General features: G+C 39.3%; 1 pseudogene; it reads right to left on the bottom strand.

Annotated features, from left to right (window-relative positions):
* The window catches only part of LOC140200856 (cyclin-dependent kinase-like 3), a 70,956-nt pseudogene that overhangs the window by 55,530 nt on the left and 2,771 nt on the right, over nt 1-12,655 (bottom strand).

Raw genomic sequence — 12,655 nt, 5'->3', positions numbered from 1 at the left:
GGTTCACGAACCAGTTCTCATTGGGAGATCAGAGGTGGAGAGGGTCAGAAACTTTAAATTTGTCGGTGTTATCATTTCAGCGGACCTGTCCTGGGCCTGGCACGTACAGTAAATGCCATTATGAAGAAAGTATGGCAGTGCCTCTACTTTCTTAGAAGTTTGGAATAATTCAACATGTCATTTAAAACTGTGACAAATTTCTATAGATGTGGAGAGGAGTATATTGACTGTTTGGGTCACAGCCTGGTATGGAAACGCCCTTGAACAGAAAATCCTACAAAAGTAGTGGTTTCAGTCCAGTCTATCACGGGTAAAGCCCTCTCCACCGTTGAGCACATCTACATGAAGCGCCGTCGCAGGAAAGCAGCATCCTTCATCAAGGTCCCTATCAATCTAGGCCATGCTGTCTTCTCACTGCCGCCATCAGGATTAGATACAGGAGCCTTGGGACCCACACCACCAGGTTTAGGAACAGTTATTACCCCTCAACCATCAGGCTCTTGAACCAGAGGGGATAACTTCATTCACCCCATCACTGAACTGTTCTCACAACCTATGGACTCACTTTCAAGGACTCTTCATCTCATGTTTTCAATATTTATTGTTTATTTTCCTCAGCTCAAGCTAGTAAAACCCGAGTTATAGACATAGCTAAATAGCCCAACACACTCATTTCTCAATTGCTAGGAACTTTCAGACTATCTTAGTGGTGTTTAGCGTTGTTGCTTTCCGAAGATTTACATAAATATTGTTGTGTTGGCCTAATTGTTTAATCCTATTGTGTAGTGGCTTTGGGATGATACCAGTTGTAGATATTAATATTGGGACAATGTATACCCTGTTCATGTTCCAATGTCTTTCAATTTCCTCTTTCAATTCAGCGTATTTCTGGTGTTTTTCACTTATTAATTTCTGCATGTGTATTCGGAATGGCTATCTATTAAGTAATATCCTGTAATATTTTATCTGGACAGTTATCATGGATTGTCCTATCCATAATAATGGATTGGTCATAATATAATTTGTATGACTCTGCCCTAAAGCTGGATTCGTATTTATAGTATAAAATAGTGTCTTTTATGAGTTTGTATTTTAAATCAAGATTTTGGTAAATAATGTTTTCCACTTGATTGTGCCTGTGTAAGTGATTAGACTGAGTTAAACTGCTTCAGTATCCTGAATAGTGTTGGATTTCTCTTCTAGTTTCTCTCGACATTTTCTGCATTTATCATCTTGAATTTGTTGGTCTTTTATTATGTATTTTGATGATATCTTTGTGTTAACCACCTGGTCCTGTATTGCCACAAGGAAACCTTCTGTTTCTGGGAAGAGATCTCCAAATCTAAGTCAGGCATTTGGCACGTCCTTGTTGACATCTAGTCTGCTCAGATAGTGGGGATCTCTTCCGTGGAGGGTCATGCCCTTCCATTGGTTAACTTTTTCTCCTCTAGTCATAATTTCTTCATTTTTCTGGGCTATGCTTTCATTTAAGTTTAGTGATGTGTACTTCTTACCAAAATTGTATGAGCTCAGGTGCAGTGCTGAATCCTGTTTTCATTGATGAAAATATACCCTTAGAAGGTTTATCTGACTGTTGTGTAATTTTTATGTATTTTACTCCTCTTCCTCTTTTTGTCCTACGTAGTGTTAATCTAAGTGTGTTTAAGTGTACACAGTGTTTTCTAAAATTTGTCGTTTCAGTTCTTATTTTTCTTTGTAAATTTTCCAGATTAGTCTTGGACCAAAATATTATGCCAAAAGATTACATTAATATGGGCATAGTGAATGTATTTATTGCCTTTGTTATATTTTTACTATTGAGCTCTGTTTGGCAGAATTTCTAAAACCGTGAAGCAATTTCTGCTGAAAGTTTTCCCTTTATTTCAATATGATCTATTTTCTTTGCTTGTCGGTATCCCAGATGTTTATATGTTTCATATTCATCCATCGGTTTTATTGTACCCTGCTGCTCTGTTTTGTAATCTACTAGCTCTATTGCACATTTCTTTATGTTTAATATTATGCACATATCTAGTGCAAAGTTTGTGTTTATATCTTTAGAAAATACACTATTTGAATTTATTATTATTATTATTACTTCTTTTTATCTTTTTGCATTTGCACTATTTGTTGTCTTTTGCACATTGGTTGTTTGTCTGTCACGTTGGGTGTGGTCTTTCGTTGATTCTATTGTAATTCTTGTATTTACTGTGAATGCCCACAAGGAACTGAATCTCAGGCTTGTATATTGTGACAAATATGTACTTTGACAATAACTTTACTTGGAACATTCATTTGATTTGAATTTAATATCCCTGATGATGGTTCCTAGTTACAATTTGCCACTGGGTGATATATTATGTGGTATAGCCATGAGGACTGATGGTCCTGGGGTTTAAATTGTTGTCGGTGCATACTCTAAAACTGGCATTCTAATGGAGAAAGTCCATGTGGAAAAAATAGCATGTATTTTATGAAAATTAGATAGTTCAGATTAGGGAAGTAGAAACAGCTGAAGTAGCTGCTGTTATCAGATGTATTACAAACATGGGTGCAGAGAGATAGGATAAGGTGAGGTAATATGGTCACATTGGGAAGAAATACAAGTCCAGCCAAGCGAAAGCAATATCACTGCAGCCGGCATGACAACTACCTCCATTTCCCAACAGGAGTGGACGGCTGGTAATGACAGCTTTGTACAAACTGTAAATTAGAATAATGCACCTTCTTTTGTGATTTAAAAAATGATTTTGTGAAGCAATGGTAGTTTATGTTCAGACTATGAATAATCAATTTAAAAGCAATTGATAATAGCCTTCCCTTTCATTTAAAGATATATCAAACAGAATATAGACTTCTATTTTCAGGATTTCTTCAAAGAATATCTGAAATGATTGACTACAGTAAGGGATAAGCTTTATTGTAAATCCATCGGCTCAAGTCAAAAACAATTTCAGCTTCAAGAATTCACCTTTCTTAAAGCTTTATCTTGCCTTATATTGTCTAATGCTTTGGAGTTAACATCTGAAGTACTTAAGCAGGCTGAGGGTGGCAGACACCAACAGAATCAACAAACTCATTCGTAAAGCCAGTGATGTTGTGGGGATGGAACTGGACTCTCTCGCGGTGGTATCTGAAAAGAGGATGCTGTCCAAGTTGCATGCCATCTTGGACAATGTCTCCCATCCACTACATAATGTACTGGGTGGGCACAGGAGTACATTCAGCCAGAGACTCATTCCACCGAGATGCAGCACAGAGTGTCATAGGAAGTCATTCCTGCCTGTGGCCATCAAACTTTACAACTCCTCCCTAGAAAGGTCAGACATCCTGAGCCAATAGGCTGGTGCTGGACTTATTTCATAATTTACTGGCATAATTTACATATTACTATTTAACTATTTATGGTTCTATTACTATTTATTATTTATGGAGCAACTGTAACGAAAACCAGTTTGCTCCGGGATCAATGAAGTATGACTATGACTATGACTATAAATATTGAAATTGGAACATGTGTAAACGATATTTATGCATTCACAAATACATCCAAAAAATTTAGTGGAGTTGTGCAGTCTAAATCAAGACATTAATTAAGTATTTAATTATTAGTGAAAATGCCAAATTTATTATCAAAGTTAAAAAATGCGCCATCAGCTAATGTAAACAACTGTGTCATTGTGTGCATGGCTAATATTTACTAATGCTATCGTAGGCTCATTTTGTACAAATAAGACCACCGTTGCACTGTAATGAATAATGCAGGAAAGTGGTCCCCCAATGTTATGTTGGGTAAAAAATGCCATTAGGTGTGTTACAGAAATATAGGACTGGAAATGCAGCAATTTAATATTCACATCATAGCTGCTGGTGAACGCAGCAGACCAGGCAGCATCTCTAAGAAGAGGTACAGTCGACGTTTCAGGCCGAGACCCTTCATCAGGCCTAACTGAAGGAAGAGTTAGTCTTCCTTCAGTTAGTCCTGACGAAGGGTCTCGGCCTGAAACGTCGACTGTACCTCTTCCTACAGATGCTGCCTGGCCTGCTGCGTTCACCAGCAACTTTGATGTGTGTTGCTTGAATTTCCAGCATCTGCTGAATTCCTCTTGTGAGCAATTTAATATTGTCAGGTTTTCATTTGGTGTGCTTGTTGGTGACTTTGGGCGGGGTTTGGCAGAGCAAGGGATGGGAAGTGTGTGTGTGTGTGTGTGTGTATGTGTGTGTGTGTACTCTGATGAAGACTGATGTCATCTACGATGCAATCCAGAATAGAAATGCCTGAAGCCGTTTTCTAAACTCATCATCAGGAATGCATGTTTTGGCAAAGTAGCGGGAAACTAAACAAGAGTGGTTCTGCAGGAAATCCAGAGTAACACACACAAAATTCTGGGAACTCAGCAGGTCAGGCAGCATCTATGGGGAGGAATAAAGGGCTGAAGTTCCAGGCTGAGACCCTTCATCAGGATCTTACCTGAAAACTATAGAACTACAGAAATATACTCCAACATGAGTCATAATCAACAGCAAAGTAACAGAAAATAAGAAATCATAGAAGCATTGGGGGGGGGGGGAATTGGAGCCACAAATGTATATCAATTTTCTCAATCTTGACATTGAAGTTTAAGTGCAATCTAACTGATTATGACCACTTCCAATAAAATTATATTAATATTCTGGTACAACTTAAAATATACTTAGGATTCAGTGTAAATTACATCCTGTGATTTAAAAAAAACGAGTTTGTTAAATTTTGCACAAAGAGTGCGGTATCACTTACCTTACCCTTTCATTTATACTCACCCACTTGAGTCACTATCTTGTGGATCTGGTCTAAGTCAGAGTTCCCAGGCAGAAAGGGACGTCCTGTCGCCATTTCAATGCTCATGCATCCAAATGCCCAAATGTCCACAGGTCTATAAAAATGTATTTTTTAAAAAAATATTCATTACAATCCTTACGTATTGTACCTTTTTGAACATAGGAACTGCTGGCTTTAATTACTGTATATGTTTGAGTTACGCTACAGCTTTATAAAGCATCGATGAAGCCACATTTGGAATATTGTGAGTAACTTTGATGACCATAATAAAGACAGGACGGGATTACTCTGGAGAGGGTGCCGATGGGATTTCACTAGGATGGTGTCTGAGGTGTAGTGTTACACAGCTGTGAGGAGAGAATAGACAGGCTGGATAGTGTAGAAGATGCTGATGGGGAACCTGATGGAAAATGCAGGTGCCTATGTAAAATTTGAGGAGCTTAGATCGGGTAAGGAGGAGGCACTTTTTCCTATAGCAGATGTATGTACAACCAGAACACATAATTTTAAGAAGAGGTTTTAGAGGGGATCTAACAATTTTTTTCACCCAAAGTGTGGTTAAATGCACTGCTTGATGGAACGTATTCTCACAATGTTCAAACATATTAAGACTAGCACTTTGAATTGCCAAGGCATTGAAGACTATGGACTAAAGTCTGGCAAATGAGATAGTATAAATAAGTATTTGATGTTTAGCCAGTTGGCCAAAGGACATTTTTCTGTGCCTTATGACACTATAAGTGTAGCGGTTACCACAACATTTTGCAGTGCCAGTGACTTGGGTTTATTTCCCACTGCTGTCTGTAAAGAGTTTGTACGTTCTCCCTTTGACCGCGTGGGTTTCCTCCCACAGTCCAAAGGCATACCAGTTAATAGGTTAATTGGTCGTTGTAAATTGTCCCATGAGTAGGCTGCGGTTCTAGGGTTATATCGGGGGAGGGGTGTGGTGGGATAGGGGGGGTGGGGGGCGTAGGGGCATAGGGGGGTAGGGGGGTGCTGGGGAGGTGTGGCTCAAAGGGCCGGAAGGGCCTACTCCACACTGTATCTCAATAAAATTAAAAAACAAAGAAACAGCTGTTTCACAACCCCATCCACTGCTTTCTGCGCAATGAATTGAAATTTGTAATGAAATTTTACATTTTTTTTCTGTTATAAATTCACAGCTCTACAGTAAAAATGTAAAATGAAGTGGCTACCATTTCCAACTCCTGGTTGTACTGCTGGAACATTTTTAGGATCCAATCAATTGCATTTCTCTAGTTCCCATATCATTATTTACTTGTTAACTAACATAATAAAATAAAATAAAGATCCTGCCCAAACAGATAAGTAAAACATACGACTTTTAAATTAGAAACGAATTGCATCGGTATTGCCTGTCCCATTTGCTCTTCATATTCTAATCCTTGTTTTCACATCATTGGGATGCAGGCTTTCCACTTACACATGGCCTTGAATAGATACCATATGATTTTCTTTCGAAACAGTAGCTCCCATGTACGGTATTTATATTTGATGACATGCAGCAAGCATATAATAATTTTTTTTTCATTGAGTGCTCGAGTAAGGGATCATAAAATAAAACCATTTGTAGGACTTACAAAATCAAAAACATCAGCATGCCTCTAAATTAAGCACAGAAGTTGAGTACTGTATTCAGGAACGAAAGTGATGTGTTCATTCCACCACATAACTAAGTGATCTGTATTTCAAATTTATCTGACTTATATTCAGAATGTCTAATATCCTTCGCCAACATTAACACATTTTGATTTGTTATGGGTTTTTTTAGCGTGTTGCACCAGACAGTCAGCCACTCTTGTCTGGCGCGCGGTGTCAGGATTGGTCTCCTTTCGGATTAACCGGGTCACGATATGAACATTCCTAACTCCACCTTTTTTTTTACGAGGCCGAGTGGCTAGCTCGACGCTCAACACAGCATGGATGGAAAGCGTGCTCGCGGGCTGGTCCGACTTGGATTCGAACTCGGGATCCTCCGCTCCGGAATCCGGCGCTGATGCCATTGCGCCACCAGCCGGCCATTTGTTAACCATTTGTTATGGTGCAATATATGAAAAAAACTAATTAAAATATTCCTTATAAAATATTGTGTACAATCTTTACTACTACCACCTATCTCCCATTATTCATGATTGTTTCATCACCTTAGTTTCTTGAGTTAGTACATATCTTACACTGATGGCAACACATATGGAAACAAAACTTACAACGATGCCTGTAAATAATCAAGTTATTATAATCTTCCAATTATAATGCAAAAAAACGAGCCCTCTGTGACAGACGTACCCTTTATTACATAAGGAGACTGTAGGAGCTGCTACAGTGACCAAAACTGCATGCAGTACTTTAGATGTGGTCAAACCAAGGCCCTACTTAGAGATAGTTATTCAATCTAGTTCTTAAACTCAAAATCTTTTGCAGTGAAAACTGACGTTCAATTTGCCTTCTTAACTGCTTGCGGCACCTGAATGTTTGTTTTCAGTGACGGGTGTAAAAGGACACCCAGATCCCTTTGCACATGAACATTTCCCAGTCTTTCACCACTTAAATAACTTATGGATTTTTATTTGCATCCACGAAAATGGATAAGCTCACAGATGTCATGTAGCATGTGCCATAATTAATCAATTGATACTGAATCTTGTAACAAAAGTAGAGCAGAAATCTTCCGTTTCCCTACACAAAGCTGCTTTCGAAGCAGAAATGCACAACAGCAGATACAGTTATTCAATTACTACCCCTGTAAGTGATCACTATCAATTGATAACTACCATGAATTTTTTAAAAAAGGGTTCTGGGTAACTAAGGAAAACTTAAGAAGGAGATTTGGACAAGATCTGTGAAAGCCATTCTTTTGTGCATATTAAATGTCAGGACACTAACGCAAGAGCAAGGATTAGACAAAAGTCCTTTCTGGTCTCTGTAGTTCATAACCAAGTCATTTTGGTGGGGTAGTTGTGTAATCTTCTACTCCTGTGAAATAAGAGAAAGTAAAGGACTATTTGCAATCTGTACCTACTTTCCATATTTGTTGTCACCGACTACTAACTCTGGGGCCCTATACCAGCGAGTGGCCACATACTCTGTGTAAGTCTCTCCTGGTGCAGCCAATGTACGGGCAAAGCCAAAATCACAGAGTTTAACGACGCCAGACCCAGAGACCAAGACATTTTCAGGTTTGATATCACGATGAATTATCTGGAGACGAAGAAAGGTGAGAAAAACAGATTAAAACAGCTGACAGACATTTAAATTGTAAAGCAAAATCAATGAATTATACAAAATCAATTCAAGCGTCCATGTCATTAAAACTGAATACATTTAGTTGGCATATTGTGACAGTGTGTTTTAGCATCAATGTATTGGGCCATGGAAGAGGAGGCTGTAACTTGATTTATACACCATTGTTGTTCATTCAATTTCCACAGCTCTTACGCTAACATTATGAAATAATCAACCATAATATGAATCACAGCTAAGCTAGATAAATCAGCTTACATATATACCCTTCATCCTTTAATAGTAAATATTCAGATGCCACCAAGAAATGTATACAGATAGTTCACAGAAGGTGGATAGTTTAGTTATGTGGCACACTGTAATGTAACCAGCGTATAGTAAAGCTTTGCATTAACATAATATATCGCAGGTCTCAGCTGGAAACGTCGACTGTACCTCTTCCTAGAGATGCTGCCTGGCCTGCTGCGTTCACCAGCAACTTTTATGTGTGTAGCTTAGAGTATGGCCAAGCACCAAGTATTACAATGTTTCATCATTTGCAATATCCATGACACAATAACATATAATATTCTTTCATAGTTGTTCCTCTCAGTGTCTTGTGTAGCATCAGGCGGTAACTTTGCGGATTTAGCAATTTTCCTAAACTTTTAGCATGTTTGTCTGTTTTTTTATGAGGGCAAGGTACTAGCTCGACACTCAACCCATCAGGTAAGGAAAATGTGCAAGGAGCAGGCGGGATTCGAACCCAGGACAACTCGCCTCAAAGTCCAGTGCAGATGCCACTACCCCACCAGCCATCTTTAATTTTCCTTTAGCCTTTATATTATTTGAGCCCAGTTTGATTTCAATGACTCAGTTTTCATCAGTTGCTCCTTGGCGCTCCAAAGAAATTTGAAATATGTTATTAACATTCAAAAGAGGTTATATTCTAACTGCTGACATTCTTGCAAATTTGAGTTCCAGGCCATTTCCTACGATTGGTTAATTGTGCTGTTAACCCTCTTCATTTCACGGTTTTCATTGTTCTTACTGTTCTTGATGGTATTAGATGGCTCTGCTTTCTGCTGATCTTGATCTACAACATTGCAAGTGAGGAACAAAAATCATGCAATGTCGAACACTCAACATTCCAAACAAAACGGATCAAAGTTTGATAAATAAAAGTGAACAGCATAAGCTGTTGCTAATATAACGTTGACTGAAACCCTCATTACTCACAATCAGCCATGTTGTGAAGGCCACTTCATTTGGATGGCTGACACCAGACTCCAGAAGCATTTTACTCCATGCTCTGTTTTGGAAAAACATCAACAGTTCGACAGAGAAAAAGATTCAAGTATACGTTCACAGCTTCCTTATGGATTTACACTTACTCCTTGGAAAATCTGGGCCATGATCACTCATAGGGGGAAAGGGACATTTGGGGAGCCATTGAGAACTTAAGGTTATGCACTGGGATACACAGAAGTCTTTCATAAGTGGCCAAAGGAATGTGGCAACTTACAAACTACTAGCCAACCCCACTTGCACCTCTTGACCTATCTGTGACTCTTAAATTGGCCTCATTGGACACTTTAGAATCCCTAAATCTGAAGTGAAAGAAAGTCTGAGAGGAAATGGAAGAAGTGGAAGAATATTTTTAAAAATTGTCTAAATCAGATAGATTATCAGAATTTATATTTAATAACATGCACATAAAATTTGCACACAATACTAAAAAACAGAACGATCAAATACCAGCAAGAAAAATAAACAGCACCACACAATGAAAACCATTAAATATTTCCAGTAAACACTAGGTTGCATTAAACAAATACTTTAAACTAAGGAAGCAAGATGAACCAGCAGAACAATGGTAGTTGTAAATTAACAAATTTTCCAATCAGTCTGCAATCAATCAAGAAGTTACAAAATTAATGAACAAAGATGGCACAATGGAATGAACTGAATAAAAAGTAGGCTGCAACAAATTAATTGACGACTGAAGCACTGGACAGAGCAAAATATAAGCAAATCATAATCATCAGAAATCTTCAATCATAAGCAAATGCTTTGAAAGGACTCCCTACAATTCACCTACTGACATAACCGATCAACAGACGATGCCATAGCCACAGCACTACACACCGTCCTCACTCACCTGAGGGAGAAGGATGTTTACATCAGAATGCTGGTTTTTGGATACAGTTCAGCATTCAATATCATCATTCCCCCAGGCTCGACAAGAAGCTCAGAGACCTCGGGCTGCACCCCACCTTGTGCAGCTGGATCCTGGACTTCCTGTCGGATCACCGGCAGGTGGTAAGGATGGGCTCCCTCACCTCTGCCCCTCTGCCCCTCAACACGAGAGCCCCTCCCCCAGGGCTGTGTCCTGAGCTCCCTCCTGTACTCCCTATACAACCACAACCGTGTTGCCGCGCACAGCTCCAATCTGCTGATCAAATTTTCAGATGACATGACATTGATAGGCCTTATTTCCAACAATGATGAGACTGCCTGCAGAGGAAAAGTCAACACCCCTGACACAGTGGTGCCGAGAAAACAACCTCTCCCTCAATGTCAAAAAGGCGAAGGACTTGATCGTGGATTACAGGAGGAACAGAGATGGGCTAGCCCCTATTGACATCAATGGGATTGTAGCTGAGCGGGTGAGTAATTTCAAGTTCCTCGGTATACACATCACCGTGGATCTCAGCTGGACTGTACACACCAGCTGTGTGATGGAAAAAGTACAACAGCGCCTCTTTCACCTCAAACAGTTGAAGTAGTTCAGCTGAGTCCCCAAATCATAAGGACTTTGTACAGGGGCACAACTGAGAGCATCCTGACTGGCTGTGTCGCCCCCTGGTTGGGGAACTGTACTTCCCTCAGTCTCAGAGCACTACAGAGAGTGGTGTGAACAGCCCAGCATATCTGTGGGTGTGAACTTCCCTCTATTCAGGAAATTTACAGCAGTAGGTGCGTGAAAAGGGCCTGGAATTTCATCAGGAACTCCAGCCACCCCAACCACAAACTGCTTCAGGTACTACCGTCTGGTAAACGATACCCCAGCATTAAGGCCAGGACCAACAGGGTCCAGGACAGCTTCTTTCACCAGGCCATTAGATTGATCAATACACATTGATCTGATTGTGTATCTGACTGTACATTGATCTGGTTGTGGACTGACTGTACATTGATCTGATTGTGTGTCTGACTGCACATTGATCTGATTGTGTATCTGACTGTACATTGATCTGGTTGTGTGACTGACTGTACGTTGATCTGATTGCATGTCTGACTGTACATTGATCTGATTGCATATCTGACTGTACATTGATCTGATTGTGTGTCTGACTGTACATTGATCTGGTTGTGTGTCTGACTGTACATTGATCTGATTTTGTGTCTGACTGTACATTGATCTGGTTGTGTGTCTGATTGTACATACACATATACAAGACAATTACGTATACTATTTTAGTGTTTGGCCAACATCCTCCCACAGTTCCGCTCTTTATTGCTTGAACGCTGTAGCGGAGACACAACATAAAGATTTTTACTCTCTTGGATGTAAGAAATAAAATAAATACAAATACAAATACAAAAACATTAAGTACAGCATTAAACAGGTGAATTAATTAATTAATGTGGCAGGAACTACCTGTGATTTAAAAAGTTGGCACAGCAACAAATGGATCATTAACCACATGAGATAATCACAGTGGAAATAAATGCCAGTGAACCAGTGAATTAATTTAACAGCAAAAACATCAACAAATAAATTAATGGAGGATTGGTCACATGATGAATAAAGTGAACTCTCAAATTTAATCAATGGCAAACCAATTAAGTCAATATTTTAATACAACAGTGGAAAACAATGAATTATTAATTCATAGAGCTGCCATTACACTGATAAATCAATCAATTTGCAAAAATGCCAACAAACAAAATTAAAATAGTAAATCTTAAACTAGTGAATCAAGATTCAGGATTCAAGATTGTTTATGCCATTTCCAGTAAACAAGTGTAAAGTAGAACAAAATCATTCTTACTCCAGATCTGATGCAGCACAAAAAAAATAAGATAAAGAACATAATAATAATAATAATAATAAAAAGACAATAAAAATAAGTAAGATAGCTTATATGCATAGATTGATTGTCTGACCATAAAGTGACACCAGGGACATTAGTGTCTGTACATAAGGTGACTGACAGAAAGAGATAAGGTAGTGGTGGGGCATGTGGAGGGGTGGGTTAGTGGGTGGAGGTGTTGATCAACCTTATTGCTTGGGAAAAGTGACTTTTTCCTGAGTCCGGTGGTCCTGGCATGCTACGAAGCCTCTTCTCTGATGGGAGTGGGACAAACAATCCAGGAGCGGAGTGGGTAGGATCCTTCATGATGTTACTGGCCGTCTTCCAGCACCTTTCTGTATATATGCCCTCGAGGGTGGATAGGCTGGTGCCGATGATGTGTTGAGCAGTCTTGAGCACTTGTCAGCCGCAGAGCAACTTCCATACGATGCAGCGACGCAGCTTGTTAGGATGCTGTCTACTGTGCGTCAGTAGAATGACGTGAGTATAGAGGTGC

This window comes from Mobula birostris, chromosome 7 (genome assembly GCF_030028105.1).
Source record: "Mobula birostris isolate sMobBir1 chromosome 7, sMobBir1.hap1, whole genome shotgun sequence".
Lineage (NCBI taxonomy): Eukaryota > Metazoa > Chordata > Chondrichthyes > Myliobatiformes > Myliobatidae > Mobula > Mobula birostris.
This window is presented reverse-complemented; position numbering and strand designations above follow the sequence as displayed.